Raw genomic sequence first — 25,265 nt, forward strand, 5'->3', positions numbered from 1 at the left:
GAGTAATACATCTTGGCAGGTTAAGCCACTAATCATTTGTTACCACAGCACGCCCAGCAGTCTCGACTAGTCACACACCCTTTCTGGCATTTGGCAATGCAAAGGGAAGTTCTGGAATGAATCAATTTCCTCCTAGAAACCTGCTCTCTGATATTGGTTCCCATAAACTATTAGTGAGCTTCAGAAGTCCTCCTGGATAAGACACCCCAGAGGAAATACAGGGTAGACTGTGTGCCTTTAAAAGGAGCCTTGTGTACTGCACGGAAAGAGGTAAAGCTTGTATGAACAAGGGGCCTCTAGACAATCCCAGGAGAGTGTCAAGGAGGCCTTTATTCAGTGTTATTCAAAGCTCTCTCTAAAAGAATTTTGATGAAAATTATGCACTCCCTTTACATATTTTTGTCACCTCAAATTTTTTATCATAAACTTAAAAGTTAATTTTTGTTAATAAAATATCACAAATATTAAATGTCAAAATAGGATGAGGATTGACTTTGCATAAAATCAATGTTTTATGACAGACTGTGATAAAATTGGTTTTAACTATCATATTGAAAACTACACTGAATCTGAAAGGAGCAACATGAAATAGGTACTTGTGGTATTATCCAATGTATCTTTAAAACTTTATCAGTCCTCAAAAATGCAGACGTTATTTTTTTTTTAACCAGCATTACTAACCTACTTTACAAGGCCCAGCTTCATCCTTATCAGAAATATATTAACATATGGAAAGGCAAGAAACCCACAGGGTTTAAGTTTCCTTGATTAATAATTAAAGAAACCCTCTGCCAAAACTATTATTTCTAATCATCCCTTCCTTTGGTGCATGGGAGGTCTCTAATTCTGGGGCAAATGTACTACATTAATACTTCACATAGATAAAAAGCAGGCCTTTATTTTGTAAAGTGAGGGAAGAAACATACAAAAATAGGCATTTTCTCAGACAATTTTAGAAAAAAATAAACATGGAACTTGAGAATTTTGAAAGCAGCATGTTACAGCAAATTCTTAAAACTATCCCGTGCATGAGTACCCTTGGAAAGGGCGGCACGCTCCTGTTTGAAGAATATATTTTATAAACACATAAAACAAAGCCGGTGTGTATGTGACAAAGAAACAAATAGGCAGGCTCATTCTCATTGGTGCTTTCCGGATTCACAAGAAAAGTCACCACTTAATCCCATTTAAAGCAATTCTTCCCTGAAACCAGGGGCAAGGCCTCGCTGCAATGGTAACCACAGCAGCTACAGTAAAACACCAGGAATCATTCCTGAGGCACCACTGATGACTCAGAATTGTGCTCCCCAGAACTCAAATCGTGTATCTTAGAATGCCAGCAAGACCATAAAATGTTTTCCCAGTTTTATACATATTTAAGAACTCATGAGTAACATATCTCAACTCTTCCATTAAGAAAAAATCCTGCTAGTAACTATAGTTTTGAATAAAAGACTGTCAACACTGGCAGATTCAGAACTTCTGCTGAGAAGAATTTACCACAATAGAATGCTCTAAGTACATCACATTGTGCAGTGGTAATTTAATAATGATATATTACCAGGTTGGGGGGGGGAAGGGTTTTTATTATGCTATGCATACATTAAATATAATTATAAATATCATCATAAATTAATCCAATATTATTTTTATGACATTTTCTAAAAATAGCACTATAGTTCAACATACCACCAGGGTAGGCACCAAGAAAAATACTGTATACTGGTCTAGTAATAAAAAAAAAACAACCCAACAACAAAAAATAACTTGTCTCGGAAAGACTTACATACCAAAATGCATTGAAATAGCACAGGAAAAAATATTGTACTTATATGCCCACTATACCATGAAAGCCACATGTTAGTTACTCTGATCACAAAAGAACATTTCTATAAAATCAATAACTCTCCTCCTTTCTTAAGAATTGGCAACTATCATGATTCTAGCCTATTTAAAATTTAGTGTCAGATACTAAAATATGAATGGAATTCATAAATCCATCCTCCACATCTCTTATTTATGTTGAGATCAGCTTATTTGGGGGACCTCTTATTTGAATAATTTAGTAACCATGATGATTTAATCATATATGTCTTTTGGGAAGAGTCTGATATAGGACCAAAAAGAGCCACCTTACTGTTTATATGGAAAAACATTAGTAATAACTAAACGCAATGGTTAATTAACATATCAAACATAATCTAAACATAATCCAAACACAAAATATGAAAAAGAACAGCTCGATAACATAAAATGCATTGCTTTTCATCCTGTGATAAATTTTTAATGGGACAGATCTCTTTTATGACAATCAACTTTGATTTAATAAAGTTAAACCACATTGTTCAACAATAAAAACCAAATAGAATTCTTCACATCACATTTTATCACATTTTCCATTATATTATGCACTTGAGTCCCTTCAAGTACTGCCTCTGAGATCTCTTCACTGCCTCTTCTCTGAATTTCCACATAGCTATTTCTCTTGCATTTCCAAACCAAAAGTTCCAAAACCAAACTAAAATGCTTTGCCCATGATTTTCTTTTTCTTCCTATATTCAGTAGCTCCATCACCTATGTATTTACTCCCTTGGGATCCTCTTCAACTCTTCCATTTTCACACTCTATACTTAGACATTTGACATGTGCTCCAAGTTTCTCACATATTCAACCATTCAAGTCAACAATTCGATTCATTCTTTTATATTCTCATTACTCTACTTTTTCTCCTTTTTTGTCTTTTTACCTTCTGTACTTTCATCAGATGACTGTTGGAATTTATGAGTCCATCCTCTACATTTCTCAACTTTTCTATCATTTCTTCCATATCTTCATGGTTTACTTTAAGCTGTGTCCAGGCTGTTATGTGGCCCACCAGCTACGTTTTTCATTTTAATAATTTTAATGTTTTATTTCCAAGACTCTAAATGCATTTTTTATAAATGTTTATTCTTATTTTGTAAATATTTGTTTTGGTTTTGTAAATGTAAAAACATTTATTGCTCTGAAGATATTAAATATTTTCATTTTAAAGCCTTTTTCCAACTATTCTATTATCTCTATTTCCTCAGGAACAAACCCTTAGGTGTATTAAGAAATCTCTAGCTGTGATCTCTTTCGCGATGGCCTTCCTTAGGTCCTATAACGCCCTACTGACTTATGCGAGAGAATTTTCCTTTGTGCTCTCATGTGTTTCTGTTTAATCCATCTGCTTAATTCTTTTAGCAGAAATACATATTTATTGGTTTTATAATCTTCCCTTTTACATATGTCTGAGGTTTTTTTTTTTTTTTTATGGGAAGGAAAGATTTTGCATATGCTTTCTTCATCTATCTTTTATCACCTATTCAGGTGATTTTGGCAAGAGCCTCCTAACTCATTTCTCCTCATTAGCCTCTCAAGTCACACTCAATAAACACTATTCTTAAAGGTTCAGCTAAGGACCTGATCATTGAGCTTGGTGTTATTTTTTTACCTCAAGTGGAGTAAAACATGCTCCTAGACCCTTTACTCCCAAGAGAAAAAAAGAACTCTATGTCAGGAAGCTTAGTAGACACTATAAAGGGTAAAACCCTTACATTTTAGTTCCACCTCCTTTTCCAACCTACTTCTCCACCGCATCTCTTCATGAACATTACCCTCTAGCCATCTCAACTACTCAGAGAACCTATGCAGTTTCATGCTTCCTGCCTTTGTTGAAGCTCACTTCACTTCTATGTCCCATCCTCTTGTTAAGATCCAGACAAAATCCTAATATTTCTTCTATGAAATCTTCCATATGTTATGGACATTTCATTATCTGCACCTCCATAAGATATTACCTATATCCCTATTAGTGTACTTATCTCATTCTGCATTAATAAATTAAAATCCCCAAGTAGGCCATAACATCTTGAGGGCAAAGGTTATTTATTATTTTTTCCATATTTCAAGCAACACCTAACCCAATGCTCAGCATATAACAAGCACTCATGTTTTAAAAATGAAAGGTGACCCTTGTTCCAATGACTATGGCTATTTGACAAATATATATTCATAAAATTAAATTCAAATAGTTAAGGAATTAAACTTAAAAGAAGTGAAGATATTCACAGTAGGTTTCAATATCATAGCTATAAATGGCAGGAAAAATAAATTTCCTCTTCTTGAAAACTAGAGGAAATTTTTAGCCTAAAGTACCACCTCCCTTTCTAAAAAGTCCCCAGTAACAGCTCAGTCTTCTGGGTTCTGTGGAACACTAGGTGCCTCCTTCCTTGAATTTACTACCCTAAAATGCAACTGTCTATGTATCTGTCCACCCTGCTATAAGATTATGTCCCCTCTGAGAACAGAAACCAAATACAGTGTTTTTCAGAGAATAAATATGTGTGTTGACTAAACAAATGCTTAAATACTGCCTTTCCTCTCATTTGTTCTTAGAATAGCACCTAGCTTTAAGTAAAGCTGTTATTATTCTCATCTTCCTATAGATAACCCAGAGTAAATGGAAGTTAAATGCACTCATGGTCACAGGGCAAAGGAATCTAGGAGCAAAATTAGGTCTTCTTGAAATTAATCACCACCTCTCTAGACACATATACATCATTTGAACCATCCACAGTCAGGAATAGAAGAATGGGACAATTTGGGTCTATACATAAAGGAAATAATCCTCCCAATAACATAATGAATAAAACTGACCCTTAAATAACCCAGAGTTCTGTGTCATCCATTCAGTCAATTCTAAGAGCCTCTAAAACATAACTATATTATAAACTAAGTTGTCATCCATACTCTGATTAGCACAGCATAATCATTTCTAGGTGCCTAGGGCAATGATATTAATTTAACCTGTTCAGAACTTTAAAAAGCTATAAACGTCACCAGATTTAGTATATGTTAATTTCTACCATATTCAGCATTTTCATTACACATAACATCCTCTACTAGAAACAAGGTGCTTCTACTAAAATCTCATGTAGTTATTTAAAGTTATTATTGCTCTTATTGTTCATTTTATTAGTTATTTATTGCATGTTTACTATGTGCCAGGAATGTTGCTAGGAGCTACACAAATTATCTCATTTACTTCTCAAAAAAAACGTTGAATTTGGCCTTATCATTACTGCATTTTAAAAGGAAGAAATGGGGCTCAACGATATGAAGTAATAACAGACCCAAGGTCATGCAGCCAAAAAGGAACGAAGGTGGGAATGGTTCCTAATGCTTTCTGGTGCCCCACTCCAGGCTCCTAGTAATTATGGACACTTCCCTGCATTAGCATCCCCTAGAAAGATATATTTGATCAGATATTCTCATGGGTTTGACATTATAACATTGTAAACCGTATGAAATTGCTTTTGCAGACCAAAAATGGTCAAATGTTTCAACCTAATAAAATAAACTTAAGATACTAATATCTGTGGGTTTTGATTCCTTGCCAATGTATTCTTTTTATTTTGTACAGAACATATATTTAGTGACTTCTGAAATTACTATTATTACAAATTACGGTATAACCAATAAGGCATAAACTCCAGTCAGTCCCTTAAGTAATTCTCCAATTCTGATCTCAGATTGATAATATAAGAAACACGTTGGAAAGATGTGGCCAGAAATTCTCCCCCTAAGAAAACCAATTCCAAATCAGCACATGCGGAGCTATAGGCAAAAAATTGGTTTCTGCAAACCTGCAATGATTTATCAACATAGTATCTCCATTTCCTTTAAAATACAAACAAAAGAACTAAATAATTCCAAGAAAACAGAAAATAAATGATAGCAAATACTCACATTTAGGAGCAAATGCCTCCTTTGGTAAGAGAGTATAAAAACTGGGGCATTCATGCAACCCACTCTTCCTCCTTTTCACCTTCACCGATCCCTGTGTCTTTCCTTCTGGTCTTAGAGGAAAAATGCTTCAAGTACTATTCCTCCCATTCATGCTCTTATCCTAGCCTCTGTTACCTCCTCTGGAAAATTCCTTCGTTAATTTTCCCCTCTCTGTACCCTCGACTGCATCCTCCCTCCTCCTGGCTTTAGCTCTCAGATCAAACAAGAACATGTTCAAGTCTCCTATATGTTCCCAGAAGCCCCTCCCTCAGAACTCTTTTTCCCCTTCTTTTTCTTCTCCCTGCCAAAAGGCTTAACAGAGTAATATGTTATGCCTATACTTCCTCACCTCCCACTCGCTCATCATCCCAAAGTGGCCTAGCTCTTGCTCTCAGGCCTCTGAAGTCCTTCTCGGGAATGTCACCAGTGACCTGCTAATTACTGATTTCATCCTACTCAGTCTCCTAGCTTGTGTTAATGTTGTCTGTTCCCTCCTCGAATTCTCTGAGATTCATTAATACTCAACTTTCTCGGTTGTCCTCTTGCCTCTATAAATGTTCCTTTCCAAGTCTTCCTTTCTTTCTCCATCTTATTCACAGGTTATTTTCCCTTGGCTCCTTCTTTCCAAAAGCTCAAACTTCCCCTCATTTGTCTTCTTGTTCTACTCTCCCCCTCCGTCCCCAGTATACCCCAGGGTACTCCACTTCAAAATACTCAAAGCCACATTAGTTTTTCTCCCCTCAAATCAAACCCTCATTCTGCTTTTGGCCCTAATTCAGATCCATTCCATCTCCCAAGTGAAAACCACCCAGCCATTTTTTAAATCTTTTCCCAACCTTTCTCTACAGCCTCATCTCTTATCACTTCTCACATGCAGCCAGAGTCCTCATTCTGAATGGCCCGTAGCATTTATACCTTTATACAAAGCATTTTCTTTTCTTGAGATAGTTCTTAACCTTCAGATTTCTGCTCAAGTATCACATACTTCGTGAAGCTTTCTCTACTCTTCCTAAGAATATTCATTTCCTCCTCAGGGTTCCCAAAGCACTTTGTACGTGCCAGTAGTTCACAGTATCTACCATGATGTGCCATGATAACTTTGAGTAACCCTATCCCCCTTCATTCCTGTTCTGTCTTCATTGTCTCTTGATAGAAAGGGCTGTGTTGTATTCCCCTCTCTACGTCATGTAACACTGAGCAAGTGCCTGGCTCATAGTAAGTCTTCAAAATTGTCTGTTTCATTGAGCTGATCCATCTGTTTGATACGGTTTATATATAATCCAGAGGAAAAGGCTTATCGTAAGTGATTTCTTGAGTCCCGTTTAACACTAATAATTCATTAAAACATCAAAAAAATTCAAGAGGTAATTAATATAACATTTTTACTTTTTTCCTCCTGAAACAAATGTTATCACAAAATATGACCCTTCAAGGTTCTTATCCAGAGAAGATTACTTCCACTGACAAATAAAATAGCTTATCTTGAGAATTCCAGTTTCCAAAGTCAGCCAACCGCTTTCTTAGTTCCTACTTTAAAAGTCTAAAGTGACAAATTATCTCACAGGTCCCTGTACAAATATTTCATTGCTTTCTGGAATGTCAGTGCTGATGTCTATTCCTACTCAGTTTTGCCTCATTTTAAAGCAACAGAAATATCTCTTCCTGCCAGCTTACATTTTGTTTTATAAAATTCTTTTTCTCCTCTCCTATTTTTCAAGATAACATTTCTTTGATAAATTCCTCTAATTTCTAAACTTTGAGGAATTAAAATCTCTATAATTTCATTATCCCATTGAATGTCAGGAAGTAAAAACTAAGTTCCTAGTAAGATGGCAATAAAAATGAAAACTGGAAATATCATATCAAAAGATTTTTCCAACAATAATATTTTCTAAATGGTGTCAAATACTCAAGAAATAAGAGAGTAGGCTAGCAATTTAAGACATTACAATATAAATTTAATCCATCAAAAACCTGCAAGGTAAATGTCATTATCCTTAACAGATCAATAAACTGAGGTTCAGAAAGGTTCAGTAACTGCTCAAGGTTACCCAGATAATAAATGGTACCCCCTTGCCATATGTTGGAGTGACCTGAAGTAATTTTCTCAGGAAAAACTGACCTGCCTGAAGGTCACTGCCCCTGCTCACTGACGTAGTTTCTCGTCAGGCACCATTATTCCCATAACAGAATGTCAGTCCTATACGCTGCCTGCATTTACACTCTGCACTGTGCTAAGAACCTTGATGTGTTTTCCCTCATAAGTACCAACTGAGTTATGAATGGGGCAGTGGTACCTATTGCCTTACAGATAAGGCAACGAAGCTCAGGACCGAAAATTCGGAAACACACCCAAAGTCTCCCAGCTAAAGGAGCTGATTAAAGTGTTCGCAAAATCAACTCTGCTGCCTCCTCTCATTGTAAACATGGCCAACGCTGCCCTAAACCAGCAGGATCTTGCCTGAGAATATCACCAGGAACTTGGCATTACCATTTTGAAATTCTGTTTTAACAAGTCATTTTCAATCCTATTGGTCTTTTGAAATACATTCTCCTGTCATACCACCTAATCAGAGAGCTATGTACCTTTCACTCTCTGGATTTGTCACAGGAATGCCTTCCTTTGCTGATCCTCCTTTGGGTTTTCAGCCATTGTTTGCACTGAGGGGCACTGCAAGAAACAGTAAGGTACAGTGGTAAAGCATCTATGCTATGAAACGAGGCTGTTAGGTTCCAATTCCAGGTCTGCCATTTACTATGTAACTTAGGCAAGTCACTTAGCCTCTCTGTGTCTCAGTTTACTCATCTGCAAAAGGAGGATGATGGCCCTACCTACCTCAAAGAGTTTCTGTAATTACTTAGTGAGTTAATACCTACAGAATGCTCAGAATAGTCCCCACCCATATGATAAAGCTCAATAAACATTAACTAGATATTTTAAAGACTGTTAGATGACTCCATAATATGAGAAGAGGGAAACAGGAGAAAAACATGAGACTGTAGCTTCATGGAAACTGAAAGGAAGGCATGTTTAAAGGGAGCAATCATGTGCCTGATCCTTTCTAAGGTTACCATATTAGCCTGAACAGGCTGCCATAACAACATACCACAGACTGGGTGGCTTACATAACAGAAATTTATTTTCTCACAGTTCTGAAGGCTGGAAAGTCCAAAATTGAGGCGCCAGGCAGGGTTGCTGTCTGGTGAGAGCTTTCCCCTTGAGTTTTGGATAGTCACTTTCTCTTTACATATTCCCATTGCCATTCCTCAGTGTGTGAGCACAGGGAGAGAGAACTGGGGCTCTCTTGTGTCTCCCCTTATAGAACACTAATCCTATCCGATCTGGGCCTCACCTTTATGACCTCTTTTAACCTGAATTATGTATGTCCTCAGAGGCCCCATCTCCATAACAGACACCCTGGGAGTTGAGCTTCAACTTAAGAATTTGGGGATAACACAAACATTCAGGCCCTAACAGTCATGGAAAAGGTACCTTTAGGCTTGGCCTAAAGGATGTCTTTCATGAGCTTAAAAAAAATTTTCATGACTTTATAACTTATTCGTCAAACTATGTACTTTGTGATTCCTCTCTATTAATTCTGGAAAACATTTTTGCAAGATTAAATACAATTCTAATTGTCATATATTTTGACTGAAAAAATAGTATGACAACTTATAGACCAAAATTACTGCACATAGGAGAACTTGGTATATACAGAAATCTTTCTTCTGTTATCAGTTTTTCATTATTAAAAATTACTGCCATTCTCAGTCTTTAAAAAAAAAAAAAAATTCTTAACCTTTTTTTTAAAGGAAAATTTGCCAGAATAGCATGGACATGAATTTTCATTGTATGAATTATCCCAATCAAAATTTGTATTAACCTCTGACATCTTCATCCTCCCCTACTGCTGAATCCAGGGCTAATTAATACCTATTTAAAGATTCAGCTTTTGCCCTGAAGGCCAAGATAAACTTGTCCACAAAGCAGGAATATATTTGCCCAATAGCAAATTTCAGTGAGGTGAGAATGTTCTTTTTTTTTAATTTGTAAAACATTTTATATAAAATATTACTCTAGCAAAGAAAATTTGTAGAATGTAGAAGGAGAAAAATCATGATACCACCTCTCCTAAGTAATTACTATTATTTCAGTTTTCCTTGAAGTTTTTAATGCATATTTTTATAAAACTTTAATTACTGCATACAAATAATTATATATTGTTTTTTCTCAATTAACACTACTATAAGCATTTTTAAATTACATTTGTGTATATATGTGTGTATATATGTATCTCACATGTATTGACTGCACAATACATAACTGAAAGATTAATTTAACCATTTCCTCATGGTGGCCAACATCAATGTTGCTTCTAGTCTTCCTAATTTTAAATAACATTGTGATGGACATTTTCCTGCATATACTTTTTTCTATCTTTGTATTCTTTTCTTAAGTTTAATTTGCAAGGTAGAATTGGGGGTCTTCAGGTATAAATATTTATATGGCTCTTGCTACCTAATCTCAAACTGCCTTGAAAAGGGTTGCAGCAATTGTGTTGCCACCAATAATGTTGGTGAATAATCAGTGTCACAACACCCCGATTCTCTGCAGCAAAAAGTTCTCCTGTCACAATAGGCAAGAAGTAAAATAGATACTCTGCTGTGTTAATTTTTACTTCCCTTATTACAGAGAACATTTTTCTTCTCATGGTTATTTTCGTTTTTACTTTTCCTTTGTGAGTCATCTATTCATTATCATTACCTGTTCATCTACTAGAATCCTCATTTTTTTTCATTGATTTGTATGAGTCCATCTCCTTTACTCATAAAATTATTTAGTACCAAAAGTAAGAATATGAGAAAGATCCCTGATATTTTGCTGATGTCACACTAAGCTGAACAGTAAAATCAGTCACTAATAAAGGAAAATTAAAATATTTTACGAATACTGCTCCAAGTTCTGACGGTATTTGAGGGACAATTTGGAGGCTTTAAAAGTCTTTACTTTCACTGAAATTTACCTGTTATAATTATACTTATCATTTGAAATTAAAATAAAAAGATTTTTTTCCCCAAGCATGGCATACCAACCAATTAAAGACAAATTGTCTTATTCCCTATCCCTCCCCTGAACTTTTAATTCATTATTAAAACAATTCAATAAGTGAAAATAAAACTGATGATTCTGCCACTCTGAAACTGACGCTTACACCAAATCTCAAATTATCTGACATGATTTAATATTAGTATTATTAATCACCTCCATTTACAAAAAATTACTAAGTGCCAGATAGCGTGCTAAGTGTTTTAGATAAAATATCTCATTTTATTCTCAAAACAAACATCTGAAGTGGATATTAGCCACTCCAACTTACAACTGAAAAAATATGGGTTCAGAATAGTTGATTACCTGGCCAAGTCCAGTCAGCTAGCAAATAATGGAAAGGAATGCTAACCCAGGGCCTGTGTCCCTCATAATTAAGCTTCTGGCCTTATGCTCATGCAGCCTTTACCATAGTGATATTGTATACTACCATTGAACAAAAGAAACTTGTAAAGGACGTTTTATCAAGTGCACTTAGCATATATATTCCGGTCGGAAATTCCTCAAATGATACCTCCATTAGTAAAAGTAGCACCACTGATTATATTTTTTGAAGTTTAACCTATGTAACTTACTAAAATTTAAAACAGAATTTCCCATATTTGTAGTTTTAATAGCAAAAATTACATTTATGCAAATATAAAATTCTCAAATTAAATACTTTGCTTGTTTTTGATATATTTTGCATAGAGAATATTAGGTTGATTCAGACAAACTATGTGTCCTGGAAATTGAACCAAATGTATCATCTTCTAGCCATTTTCAGAGGAAAAACCTCCATATAGCAGGGAAAGAATGAGTATAAGAACTCCAACCCAGTTGATGGGGAGATGGCAAAAAAGGATTCTTCCGTACAGGTTTCAGAGGGAGCGTGGTTCCACAAACACCTTGATTTCAGACTCCTGATCTCCAGAACTATGAAACCAGATATATCTGTGTTTTAAACCAACTGTTTTGTGCTGCTTTATTACAGCAGCCCTAGGAAACTATGACAGCGATTTTTAAAATAATATTTACTAGATTTTTTTTCTTATATGTGTACATTTGGTACGTTTAGATCTTTTACTTAGATTATCATAAATTTTCAAAAAAAAAAAGAAGTCAAAAGAGAATTAGAGTGCCTGGGAGGGTGCCTCATGGGCATCTTGCCTAGGGCATGAGGACAGAAAGTTGGGGTGCCCTGCCCAAAGTTACAAGGATACCACCCAGGTAGAAACCCGGTCTCGTTTCTAATGTTATTACTGCTCAACAAGCTGCTTTTATGACATAGGAACTATTTTTTAAATTGGTGGGGACCTTTCTCTCAAACTTCTAGATAAAGTATAGAACTTCACTAGAAATCTATTTCTGTTTTATTAACTTATTTTAAAAAACAATATAGTCAATCAAAATTTCACCACTAACGGTTTCACTGGTAGTCATACGAGCTGTTTTCAGATGGCTAGCTGTCTTCAAATAGCATGTCTTATCCTCCACAGGACTGATTTAGTCAGTCTCAGACATCCTAAGAGAAAATATAGATAATTACATGTACAGGCATTATTCAACTATGGATGAATAATCTTTGCAGCTCTTCATGGAAGTTTGCCAGGTTCTTCAGATCCCTGTAACTGTAAAATATAAAGTTGTACATTGTATTCTGTCACGGACATAATAAAAAGCTGTCTCCTCAGGGGAGGACTAGATAATTTTTATATTTTCATGTATTATGTTGTCTTTAATTGATACAAATAAGATGTTTACTTTTCAAAAATAAGACTAGGGTGCTGGCCTGGATTCATCTTTTGGTTCGCTCCTCTCTGATGTCATGGAAGCCTTGGGACACACAGACTGGCTTTTCTCACTTGAGACACAGTGATAATTACGATTGCAAGTCACCTTAAAATGAGGTGAGCTTTTTTCTAATAGTATCCTGATTCGAGAAAATGGGGAGTCGCCTTACTGTGGCTGTAAAGAAAAAAGAAAAGCCATAAAAATGAAGGCACCATTAAGAATGGTCATTAACTACGTTCATAATAAATATAAACTTCTCATTTCATGTCCTTTGACATAAAGCACAATGAAGCAGGCACTAACAGTTCACAGTGATCTAAAAATCCTAAGAATCGTTTTTACTGTAACAAAAAGGTATTGTTTTTAGCACCTCAGAGCTAGAATCATCAATAATTGGCATTCTTATTTGAAAATCGGTAGGATCCGTTTACTTAAATAATCTTTGATCAATTCTCTGTCAAGTCTAGTTTGTTTCCCTGCCCTCCGACCACATTGTTTCATATTCCATTTTCCAAATTATATACTATATTTTATCATTAAGGCTAAATTTTCTTAAGAAACAACTGAATTCTGTTGTTTGTTTGTTTGTTTGTTTGTTTTTTGTTCTGGTGCCAATTCTCTTCTTTGCATCTAATAAAGAGGAGGTGTTTTCTCAGTCTTCCTTCACCTCATACATACATCAAGAGTATTTTGTCTTTCTTGGTGCATTTCACCTTCTAGTCACCACATGTTCCCTGGTTTTACCCTTACATGCCATCATTGATGCGCCTTATTTTTGGTTTACAACTCCCTTATAACCCTTACTCTTTTGGGAATTTCAAATGTGCGATTCTTTGAAGCTGCCCCAGTTTCATCCTGTTCTCTTCATCCTCTGGCCACCCTTTTGAGTGTTGCTTTAAGAAATAATCGAGATCATTGCATGCATCTTTCCACTTACAGGTCCTTTTCTTAAAATTTTTTTAAGTTTACTAAAGTTGACTTCTCTGAAATTCATTTTTTTTAGATTGCTGTTTCTACTCTTTTGAAGTTTACACAAGACTACCAATTGTTAAATGCATTTTCTTAATTAATCTTAATGTTCATTAAAGAAATAGCTTTAGTATGCAAGTCGAAAGTCAAAAGTAGCTAAATACTAGCACAATCTCATCTTTCTCTTGGCTCTGTCTCTCTCTCCACACCCTACTCAGAGGAGTTTCTAACCATGCTCCATACATACTCTCCTGCCTTTAATCCATTAACTGTGCTATAATTCTCTCATTAAATAAATAGTTTTGTCCAATATGTACTTAGAATGATGATTAGGGAGTCATCAGTCTCATGATTTAGCCAGATAGTTGAAATCTATGTGTAAGAGATAATTAATGAACTAGTCAAAGAGCAGGTTAGCCATCAGATCCTGAGTAATCTGAAAAAAACAGGACAAAATGGGGAAAACACATGGCCTTAATTTTTTAATGAAAGTGGCTCTCTTATGAATAACACTCCCTACAGTGATTAATAATTAAGTCGATTCCTTATTATGTGCTCCATTGATCACTATCAAGAATAGCAAAATACAGTTGCCCTTTTTTTCAATCAAAATACATGGGAGTAGGTACAGAAATCTGGGAAAACAAAAGTTTGACTTTTAAAAGGTCTCTCATAGATAAAAAGAACAAATTGATGGTCACCAGATGGAAGCGGGGTTGAGGGAAGGGTGACAAAGGTGAAAGGGATTAAGTATAAATCGCCAGTTATAAAGAGTCATGGGGATATAAAGTACAGCATGGGGAATATAGTCAATAATATTGTAATAACTATGTGTGGTGTCAGATGGGTACTAGACTTATTGGGGTGAGCACTTCGTAAGAAATATAAATGTCTAATCACCATGCTGTACACCTGAAACAAATGTAATACTGTATATTGACTGTAATTAAACATAAATAAATAAATAGTCTTTCAACCATACTTAATCACTTTGTTGGCTTTTCTTCATCTTTCTGTATCTCGATTCCTAATCTAAAAAATGCAATGAACTTTCCTTGTCTTGTTGATAATAGATGGTACAACCTGCCTTTGCAGCTTGATTCTCCCAGTCAAAACTACCTCCCTCCTGACTCATAGTTCAACTCCATTTAACAATTCAGCACTAGCTAATGCAAATATTTCCTTATTAAAAACCACTACGTCCTGTGTTCTCTGCATTTTTTAAAATAACTTTAAATAAACCATAACATACTTGAAAAACAATTTCCAAGAGATTTCTATACAAGGTGACTAAATCTGGGTAAAATTAGTTTATAAAATTGCTTTTTTCCAAGGCTAGCATAAGACCCTTGACAAGTGAAGCCAGGCAGGAATGAGAAGAATGAGACATAATCTCTGTGACACAATTTATAATTGTATCTTAAAGAAATCTAAAACTACATGAGGGAGCATCTATCAGAAGTTTCTGTCTGATTTCCTTGAACATCAAGGTTTTCTAATCAATTCAAATTTCTATTTTTAAAAAGGATTTTATTTAGAAGCAATTTCACAACCACATCTAATCCAAAAAGAACATAAATTGAGATTTTTTTATACAGGACTGTTTGATAACGAACACAACCTGAAGAAAAACTGGGATCTCTACAGCTCTCACTTTGAACTTTCTCTCTTGTTTTTGTCTCCAACTCTAGCAAAAATTTTCTGTGCATTAAATGAAAGTGGGGAGTGCTTTTCTATGATTAGACTTGTCAGCTTCATAGAATTGTATGAATAATGGTTCATTACATTTATGTATTTGAATTTGGGCCATTGATATTTCTGATAAATACTTTTCATGGTATACTTAGCAAAAACACTTTCCCTATGTTAATAAGAAAAATATTGACTCATCTAACTTCTGTTTTTTCAGGCCCTTTCCTCTATTACTAAATCCCACTGGGATGCTGGTAAGCACTAACATGAACAGAAGGCAGACAGCAGTCAGAGAAAGAAGAGAAACAGAGAGTCTGAATAATCTACAAACTGGGTTACTATCTCCCAAAAAAGTCAAGGATACACTGAATTAAATGGTTTGTTTAGAGTGTGTCTAGAAAGGAAAAATTCATTTTTAAGTACAAAGACGAGTCTATTATTTTTTTCGGGAAATTGTATCCATTCTAAAAATAAAAAATGATCTAAAGTATTCAAATCATCCTATTTTTAGACTTCTCTTCAAATTAAATAATTTAGAGATTCAATTATAATCACTTGCCGTAAATCACTTGAAGTATTTAAGGTTATTCTTGAAACTACCCTGTCTGTTAACATATACATATGGGATCATTTGTCTGGGTATAAAGTGGTTGAGGAACACTTATGTATTACTATTTTTACTCCAAGCTTTTGTTGTGATCTGTAAAAAGTTTTGGGGAGCTCTGTAAATTTTGAGAGATCATTATCTTATTTCATAGTGATATTAGTTTCATTATGAGATGAGCATGAGGCATTCAATTGCTGCTATCAATAGGATCTGTGTTCATCCACAGAGACATATCAAGTGAAGTGAAAAACATTTGCAGACTACATTATGTTATGATAGTGAATGATTTTAAAAGATGTCAAGTTCTGCTTAAGGAGTTTTATATGAAATAGCATTTACATTTAGAGAAAGATTTAGGGGAGGTAAAAGATGTAAGTCATCAGAATTTCATTTATTTTTAAATATAATTAAGCTCTCAGAAAGCATCAGCACTTTAACTTCGATATATCCTTTTGTAAAGACATTACCGGAATATCATATTACTGTTTCTTGATTTTCTAATGCATCCCTGAAAATGAGTTCAATTTAATAAGTGGAAAGATTTGTGAAGAAAAACAGACTAGAAGTACAAAGGAAAGACATTTAATTGCATTAATTGTACTTTCATGACATGTCACTGTTTCTGACATGTATTTACCACATTTATAAACTTCCAGAACAATGCTATGATAATACGTGGTCATGTGCATCAGAATTGCCCATATCCAAAAGTCACACACCTTCACCGCCAGTAAACACACACACACACTCTTTCTCTCTCTATCTCTCTCTCTCATTCTCTCCAAGGTTCAATAAATATCCTTCTGATTATGCAAAGTACCATCCATGTCCCTGTGAATATTATATTACATGTAAAATCATCAGTTTTACACTTAGATCGAATATTGAAATATTTGCTTTAGGAGTTATTGACTTATTCCCAGATTCTTTTCATTCTCATCTTACCTATACTAATTCTGGAATTTGGATGCAAAATAATAAATTGTTACTTCTTTGGAAATTGTATTTTCCAGAATGACCTATCCAAAAGTAGGAAATAACACTACTAAAAATAAGCGAGAAAAAACATGTGTGATTATTTTCATATATTTTTCATCCAATACAATCTTTTTAAAATAGTTTAAACTCTAATTTTAATGGAAACTGATATATTGATCTATACTGTTAGTTTCATTTCCTTCTGGGATGAAAATACTTGTTTTTTTCAGTCTCAAAACAGATACTCAGTTTAAGGCCTAAGTACCACAACCAAAAACTGCACTAAACTTCATGTGCCTTTTGAACACTACTTGCTTATTTTTGTATTTTTCATAGAACTGAATAGAGCCCCGCTAACACACGACGGGCAATTATTATTTTATTAAATTGAGAAGTAAACATAAATATATAAACTTTGTAATTCTTGGTTACTTTACACATGCTATGAACATTATTTATTTTAAAAATAAATTGCCTACATCTTATTTTGACTTATATGCATTTTTTTTTTTTGCTGAATATTTTAGTATTTCAGAAAAAAGTTTTTATTCCCAACTGACAATAGGGAACAGCAGCTCATCCTTAATTCATTAAGTGCCATTTTTTACCCGCTTACATTTGTCAAATTATAGGATTCATTATAACAGGGATGTAGAGTTATAGCTTTAGTTCTTTTTGTTCTAATCCTTCTTTCATGTATTCTTTCTTTTGATTTGTGACCTTCATTACCATGAGAGCTCACTTAATGCTTTCAGTTCAGTTCCAGGAGGATAAGCAGTCAGATACTGTAGGAATTATTTTACATACCACAGTTATTACCGTGATTACTCAGAGAAATTATATTAATATCCAAGGCACTCCAATACCTCCAGTAGAAAGAAAATGCTTCTTTATCAGAATTTCCTTTGGCACAGAGAACACATTCTTAACTAGTTAAAATCCCCAAATGAAAGTTTCATCAGCAAAGTAGAAATGCATTATGTAGAGTTTGTTGTAGATGGAGATCACACAGTTCATAGATTTCTTATTTTTAGTTTTTTTTTCTGATTGTAAAACAATGTCTCTGTTATAGTAAATTTAGCAAATAGAAAATTTATAAATTAAATAAAATCACCCATAATCCCACATATCCAGAAATAACCATATCATATTAATGTTTCCTTCATCTTTTTTCTATTCATGTTAAATGCACTTCGTGTGTGTAGGTGTAAATTTAAGATTATTCTATATTTGTAATTTTATTTCATTTTTTTCACCTAACATCAAAGCTTAAGTAATTCCCCTTCAATTAAATATTCTTCATAATTTTAAGACTGTAAATGTACCATAACTTATTTTAACATCCCACTACTAAAACTAAAATGTGAACAAATCTTTAGTGACAGAAAGCTAATCAGTGGTTGCTGAGGGTGGGGAAACGATAGGGTAGTGGAGAAAAATTAAAAAGCAGCACAAGGAAACTTTTGAAGATGACAGATATATTCATTATCTTGATTGTGGTGATGGTTTCATGCTACAAAGGTATGTCAAAATGTATCAAATTTTATAAACTTTAAATATTTGCAGTTATTGTATGCCAACCATGCCTTAACAAAGCTGATAAAAAATAACTTTAAAAAATTCTTATTGTTGCATAGTATTTTAGTTCCCATGTTTAGCTATTATAAATAAAATGGTATCAACTATAATTCACCACTTTATTTCAAAGAGAATATAACTTTGTACTCTCAAAGCTTATTTGTATATTTGATGAAGAGACATTTTAATTCTTGTACGATTCACAACATAATTTATTAAATTTTCCTGAAACTCATTTTACTAAAATATTTATTACACCACTTAAGTTTAAGACTAAAAAGCATTTGGGGCAAAATTAGATAACCTGTTCATCGCTATCATTAGAGCTCACATTCACTGAAGACTTTCCATGAAATAGACACTGCATTAGAATATTATATTACACAGCAATTATCTTCTTACTTGTTCCTTTCAATAAAAATAGGCAAAATGGAGTAAATATATGACAAAACTAAGTAATGAGGTCAAGAGGAAGCTTAACTACAGAATTAAAAGTCCTTTGGATATGTTCAGCATTGTTCCCCCTAGGTTTCAGGAAACAGAATTTCCAGAGGAGCAAAGGATAAACTATGTATTTATACAATAACATGTAATAATATGGATGATAAAACTCCAAACCATTAGGATGAATGAAGAAAGCCGGACACAAATAATATGATTTGATTTATATGAAGCCCAAGAACAGGCAAAATTAATCTATAGCTACAGAAGTCAGAAAGTGGTTGATCTATGGTGAGGGGTGGGGGGAGAACGAGGAAGAAAATAATTAAAATGGGGTATGAAGGAACTTTCAGGAAGTGGCTACGTAGATGTATATACTCATCAAAACTCATCACACTAAACATTTGAGGTCAAGTATTTTATTATACATTTATTTATTCTTTCAAAAGAAAATCAAGGTGAAATAAATACCTCTTGCTTAGCCTGACCCTAATTTAGATTCAACGAACCCTACTAGACACCAGGGTAACCCCAACCACCACATGGATGACACATAACCAACAACGATGCTGAGGAGAAAGAAATTCCTTTTCACTATAAAAAGAATTAAAATTAGATGAGAAAATTCATTTCAAATTCAGATATTATATTTTGAAATACGCTAATCGGATCATTAAATTCCAATATAAGGACAGAGGTAAAAATAAACATAAGATAAAAGAATCATAGAACCTTCTAATCTCCCTCTAAAATTAGCCTATGACGGTCTACTTTGAACCAGCATGTTGTATGTTTGAAGTTTCCATATTTGAATTATTTTTCTTCCATAAACAAAGTCAAAGCCGGCTCCCTATAAATTCCAGCCACTGCATCTAGTTATGCCCTAGTTAGCAAACCCCTCTTCTATGGCAGCCCTAGGGATATCTGACAATAGTAAACAATTTTTTTTTTAAATTCCTGTTACAATTATAATAAACAATTCCCTTCACAGAATGATTTTTAAGTTACCTCACTTTCCTATTTTTAAAGTATATTTTCATTGGTCCATACTTTCATCCATACATACTTCTATTCGATGTAAAAAAAAAAAAAAAACAACAACAAAAAAAGAAGCCAGTGGTGATAATTACAGTCCCCATGTACCCAGTAACATGGGAAGGAAGAAGGAAAATAAAGCCAGGATTGTAGCATAAACCTGTGAAGAACAGTGGTAGGTCAACCTAACTTACAAAGCAAACTACGGTAGAACATATTTCAGAAGCATGACTGTGGTCTCACCATAAAGCTTCTTTCCAGAATGGTCTTTTGGAAGTTTCCTCAGCAACTCCAGGCCTCAGAGGAAGCTTTCTTTCCTCTGCTGACTTTGAGTAATGTGGCACACTAGTGAGCAAATTGCTGGTCCCAACGTTTGTGTCAGAGAGAATAGATGTGAAAATATCCAGCTCCTAATAAACAATTGATTGATACAAGATGCAAAGAGAGAAAGACTTACTAATTCTAATATAAAATGAGCTTCTTCCATAAAGAGGATCATTATAGCCCTTGGATAAGAAATTTATCATATGCAACTCTTGAGGTATCAATGATGATATTATTCTTCCTGGAGAAACAACACTAAGTGGAAATAGAGAAATATTCTACAAATCCAAAAAAGCAAATGTTAGGGTAAGTCAGGATAAAAACATCCAAACCCTGTCATTACTAGGGATTTCCCTGCAATGTTTGTCCTCAGCAAAATGCTTATGCATTTGTAATTTTCAAAAATAACAATAAAAGAAATTAAAGTAATAGAATATAAAAGGAAAACAAGAAATAGACAACATGAAAGGGTTTTGAAGATCTCAATGCAAAGAATTAGCAAAATGAAAACCTATAAGATAGATAAAATGAAAACCTAGAACACAAAAAGAGAAAAACCGTCACATTGCTAAAATATAAATGGGTAAAAAATAATAATCAGACAAAAAGAGGAAAAAATCAAAAATAGAAAAATTAAAGGAAGATAAATGAAGGTAAAACCAGGGCACCAAAAAAGAAGAGGTAAAATATAAGACAAGTGAGAAAGAATAATTACCATATAGCATATTAAAAGAATTAGAAAAAGATATACAAACATTAAAAAGACTTAAAACTGTGTAACTTTTAGAATAAAACATAGGGGAAAAACTCTTTCATATTGGTTTGCCAATGATTTCATGGATATGACACCAAAAGCACAGGCAAAAAAAAATAAACAAACAAACAAACAAACAAAAACAGTGGGACTACGCCAAACTAAAAAGCTTCTGCACAGCAAAGGAAACAATCCACAAGGTGTAAAGGCAACCCATGGAATGAGAGAAAATATTTGCAAACCATATATATAAGGGGTTAATATCCAAAATATATATTAAGGAACGCCTACAACTCAGTAGGTTAAAAAAACCAAAAAACCTAATAACCTTATTTTAACATGGCCTAAGCTCTTGAATAGACATTTCTCCAAAAATGGTATACAAATGGTCAACAGGTACATGAAAAAAAAGTTCAACGTCACTAATCATCAAAGAAATGGCAAATCGAACCCGCAATGTCAGGATTGCAGTTATTATTTTGAAAAAAGACAATAAATGTTGTCAAGAATGTGGAGAAAATGAAATATCTGCACACTGCAGGCACTATGGAAAACGGTATAACATTTCTCAAAAAATTCAAAGTAGAACGACCATATGACCCATCAAAAGATTTGAAATCAGAATCTCGAAGAAAGATTCGCACTCCTATGTTTGTTGCAGCACTATTCACAAAAGCCAAGATGTAGAAACAACATAAATGCCCATCCACAGAGAGAATGGATAAACTGGTGCATGTATACAATGAAACACCATGAAGCCTTAAAAAAAATTCTGCACTATGTGACAAGATGAATAAACCTTGAGGACATTACACCAAGTGAAATAAAGCATTCACAGAAAGACAAATACTGCATGATTCCCCTTACATGAGGTATCTAAAATAGTCAAATTCATAGAAGCAAAGAGTTGAGTAGTGTTTCCAGGGACTGGGGAAGAGGAAAATGGGGAGTTACTGATCAGGAGGCATAGTTTAAGCCAAACAAAACGAATAAGCTCTAGAGATCTGCTGTACAACACTGTAACTATAGTTAACAATAATATATTGTACATTTAAAATTTTAAGAGGGCAAAGCTCCTATTAAGTGTTCTACAGTAAAATAACAAAAAATTAATATGATAAAGAAATAAAAGAATAACAAAAGTTAACGGCAAAAAAGATCATTTTAAAGAGGAAATATCTTAAGCATTAAATGAACTAATAAACTAAGGCAAACAATCTAAAGAAGAAAAAATGAAAACAATTGAAACGAATAGAATAGGTTCTTTAAATAGTAAAGTAAGATATAAGCTTCTTTAAAATGCAGTAAGAACGTGTTTTGAGTTCAGTGCAAAGGTGGCATATCTTCTGCAGATGTAACCTTCCAAGACTTACAGTTTCTGGCAAAGGATATCAAGACAGTTTTAATGGAAAGCTGAGAGCAGTGAGCTGATGAAAGCCTAGAACCATTAGAAACAGCACACTTCTCATGGCAGATGCTCACCCAAACCCTTTTATGAACTGGCCCTCAAATTCCTTGCTTGGGGGCAGGAAGAGGCCAATAAGGAAATGACTTTAAAAATGCAGATAGCTGAGATAATTCACAGGGCCATAGGAGAGTGTTTGGGAGTTTGGTAAATTGGGTAAGCTTGAACGTTTTGAATAACTACAGTGAGGCATCAGACAGGAGGAAGGTGAAAATCTGAGAGCAGCAATAATTGAAGTAGGGTAGTTCCAGACTAGATAGGATAGGATAAAGAGCTCAGAGAAAGCTGCAGAGAAATTCATTAAATGTAAATCCTTTTATAAGCAGTTTTTAATGCAATACTACAGAGCTTACTGCAAAGCTCAAGGCTTAACCAATAGGGCCAACAATGAATGCAGATTTGGGGATATAGTTGCTTCTGGCATTACTTCAAGAAAAAGGAATCAGAGAAAGACAAGTTCACATTATTGGTTAATTATTTCTCCCCATAGTATTCACCCCATGTTTCATAGACCCCAAAACCTTCCCCAACAAAGATATGGTAATCCCTCCTTCCCCTCCCCCACCCCACCCCATTACAGCGTATATAATTAATCACTTTCCCAGGAATGATATTTTGCCTACAGGACAATATAACTGGTTTTAATGGTAGAAAATCCTAACCCATGCAGAGTTTAATTAACCCTCAGCCATGGTTCCTGCTGGGTCAATTCAAAGTAGTAGCCAAGAGTATTCCCACTGCCTCTTAAAAGGCCCAGGGTTCAGGTCATCTAAAGCGGAGGGTGGTGTGGAGGGGGGACGGCAACCAGCTCCCTCCTTATACACATGCACACCCTTTCAACCAAAGCAAAGCAATTCTGCAATTACCTCCTTTAAAATAAAATAAAATAAAATAAAGATTCCCTGCCAAATCAAGTTTAGAAAATCCTATAATGTATTATATTTACCAAAAAGTTACCATACTCCCCCAAATTACATATTTTTGATTTGGGTGGAAATATCTTTAAAATTCTTTGTTATTATTTTCCCCTTTCAAACTACAGACCTAGATTAGTCAGTCTCATACTCTCTTCGTAAGAAACTGAAATTTAAGACATACTGTATCTGTTAGGACTGTCATAACAAAGTAACCCAAACTTGGTGGCATAAATAACAGAAATCTTTTGTCTCAAAGTTCTGAAGGCCAGAGGTCTGAAATCAAGGTATCGGCAGGGTTGGTTCCTTATGAGGCTATGAGGGAAGGATCTGTTCCAGGCCTCTCTCCTTGGTTTATAGATGGCCATCTTCATTACATGGCATTCTTTCTGTATGTGAGTCTATTTCCAAATTTCTTCTTTTTATAAGGACACCAGTCCTATTGGATTAAGTTCAAATGTAAAACGACCTCATTTTAACTTGAAAAAGACTCTCTCATTCAGAGTCCTAATGAGGGGTTAGGTTAGGATTGCAATATATAAATTTTGGGGGATAGGATTCAAGCCATAACACATGCGATTGTACATGTGACCATTACTACCACTTAAGACAGTTGTTCAGATGAATTTCTTAAAGCTAGAACTAAGTGTTCCAAATTAACTTTGATTCATGGTTCATAGTCATTCTTGGTTCCATACAAACTAACGAAGATACAGATTCTGGGAACTTCATTGCAATATAACCACAAGAACTAGAAAAGACAGTGTTTCAACAAATCAAACTCCAAATTATATAAAGAAAAACTTATAATGCAGCTTCCATCCTCTGTAATTTAGTTATTAGATTCTCTGGATGCATTCTCTCCTGTCATAGCATCATTGTTGAGAAGTGAGAAATGATCTTCCTGCAGAAACTGAACCAATCATGGCCAGAATAAACCACTCACAATATTGCCTATACCACCACCGAAACTGTTATTTTTAAGAAACAGCTTGGAAGGAGGCATCTTGGAAAGTAAGACAGAGGAATTTTTATTTCCAAATTTATTCTTAGGAAGAGCACAGAAAAAAAAAATATTTTAATAAATTTCTTAGGATAAAGGAAAAGATCAATCCCAAGCACACTCAAATTTTTTTAATGGCTGTTATTAAGCTTTGTACCTCAAACAAGGAGGGGAATGTGTGTAGATCTTAACAGAGAGAGAAAATGGAAATGAAGAGAAGATGGAGAAGGGAGAGAAGCAGGGAATGGGGAGAATTTGGAGACGCAGAAAGGCTGCATGGTAGAAGATGTAATTCCCACATGAATCCCCAAATCACCCATAAACTAACAAATGGAAGTGAGGGCTCTGCGGACTTGAAACGAGCCAAGCTTTGCACCCATGTGGGCAAAACCCTTCAGTGCACTCCTGGAGAAGTCAGGCAGGGAAGAGCTCCTCAGCCATATCTGGGTTATAGACATTCACTTCTTCCGTCTAGTATCCCAGCATGCACTTTCAGGCTAACTCGCCCTGGGTGCACCATGATATAGCACTACTCAAAGTCAGTGACTGTCGTGAGAGGACAGCAATGGGACAATCAAAAAATCCTTGTCCTCGAAATATTCTGGGCCGCCACACTGCTAATGCCTCATGAGACAGAATCTAATAATTAATCAAAGCTGCTTTTAGAAGAAAGTTCTGATCCTGCCTGTGTGTCCTCCCATAGCCAGAAAGCTTATGCATTAACTAGAAAGTAAAGATAAGGCTTTTAAATTTCTGTAATAAAATGTTAGCTTTCCTAACACAGCACAGTAAACACTCAATAAATGTACATCAG

General features: G+C 34.6%; 1 protein-coding gene across 2 annotated transcripts in view; it reads right to left on the reverse strand.

The window, feature by feature from the left end:
- HS6ST3 (heparan sulfate 6-O-sulfotransferase 3) overlaps positions 1-25,265 on the reverse strand; it is a 568,249-nt gene that overhangs the window by 512,994 nt on the left and 29,990 nt on the right. The window lies entirely within an intron of this gene.

This window comes from Rousettus aegyptiacus, unplaced genomic scaffold (assembly GCF_014176215.1).
Source record: "Rousettus aegyptiacus isolate mRouAeg1 unplaced genomic scaffold, mRouAeg1.p scaffold_m13_p_11, whole genome shotgun sequence".
NCBI lineage: Eukaryota > Metazoa > Chordata > Mammalia > Chiroptera > Pteropodidae > Rousettus > Rousettus aegyptiacus.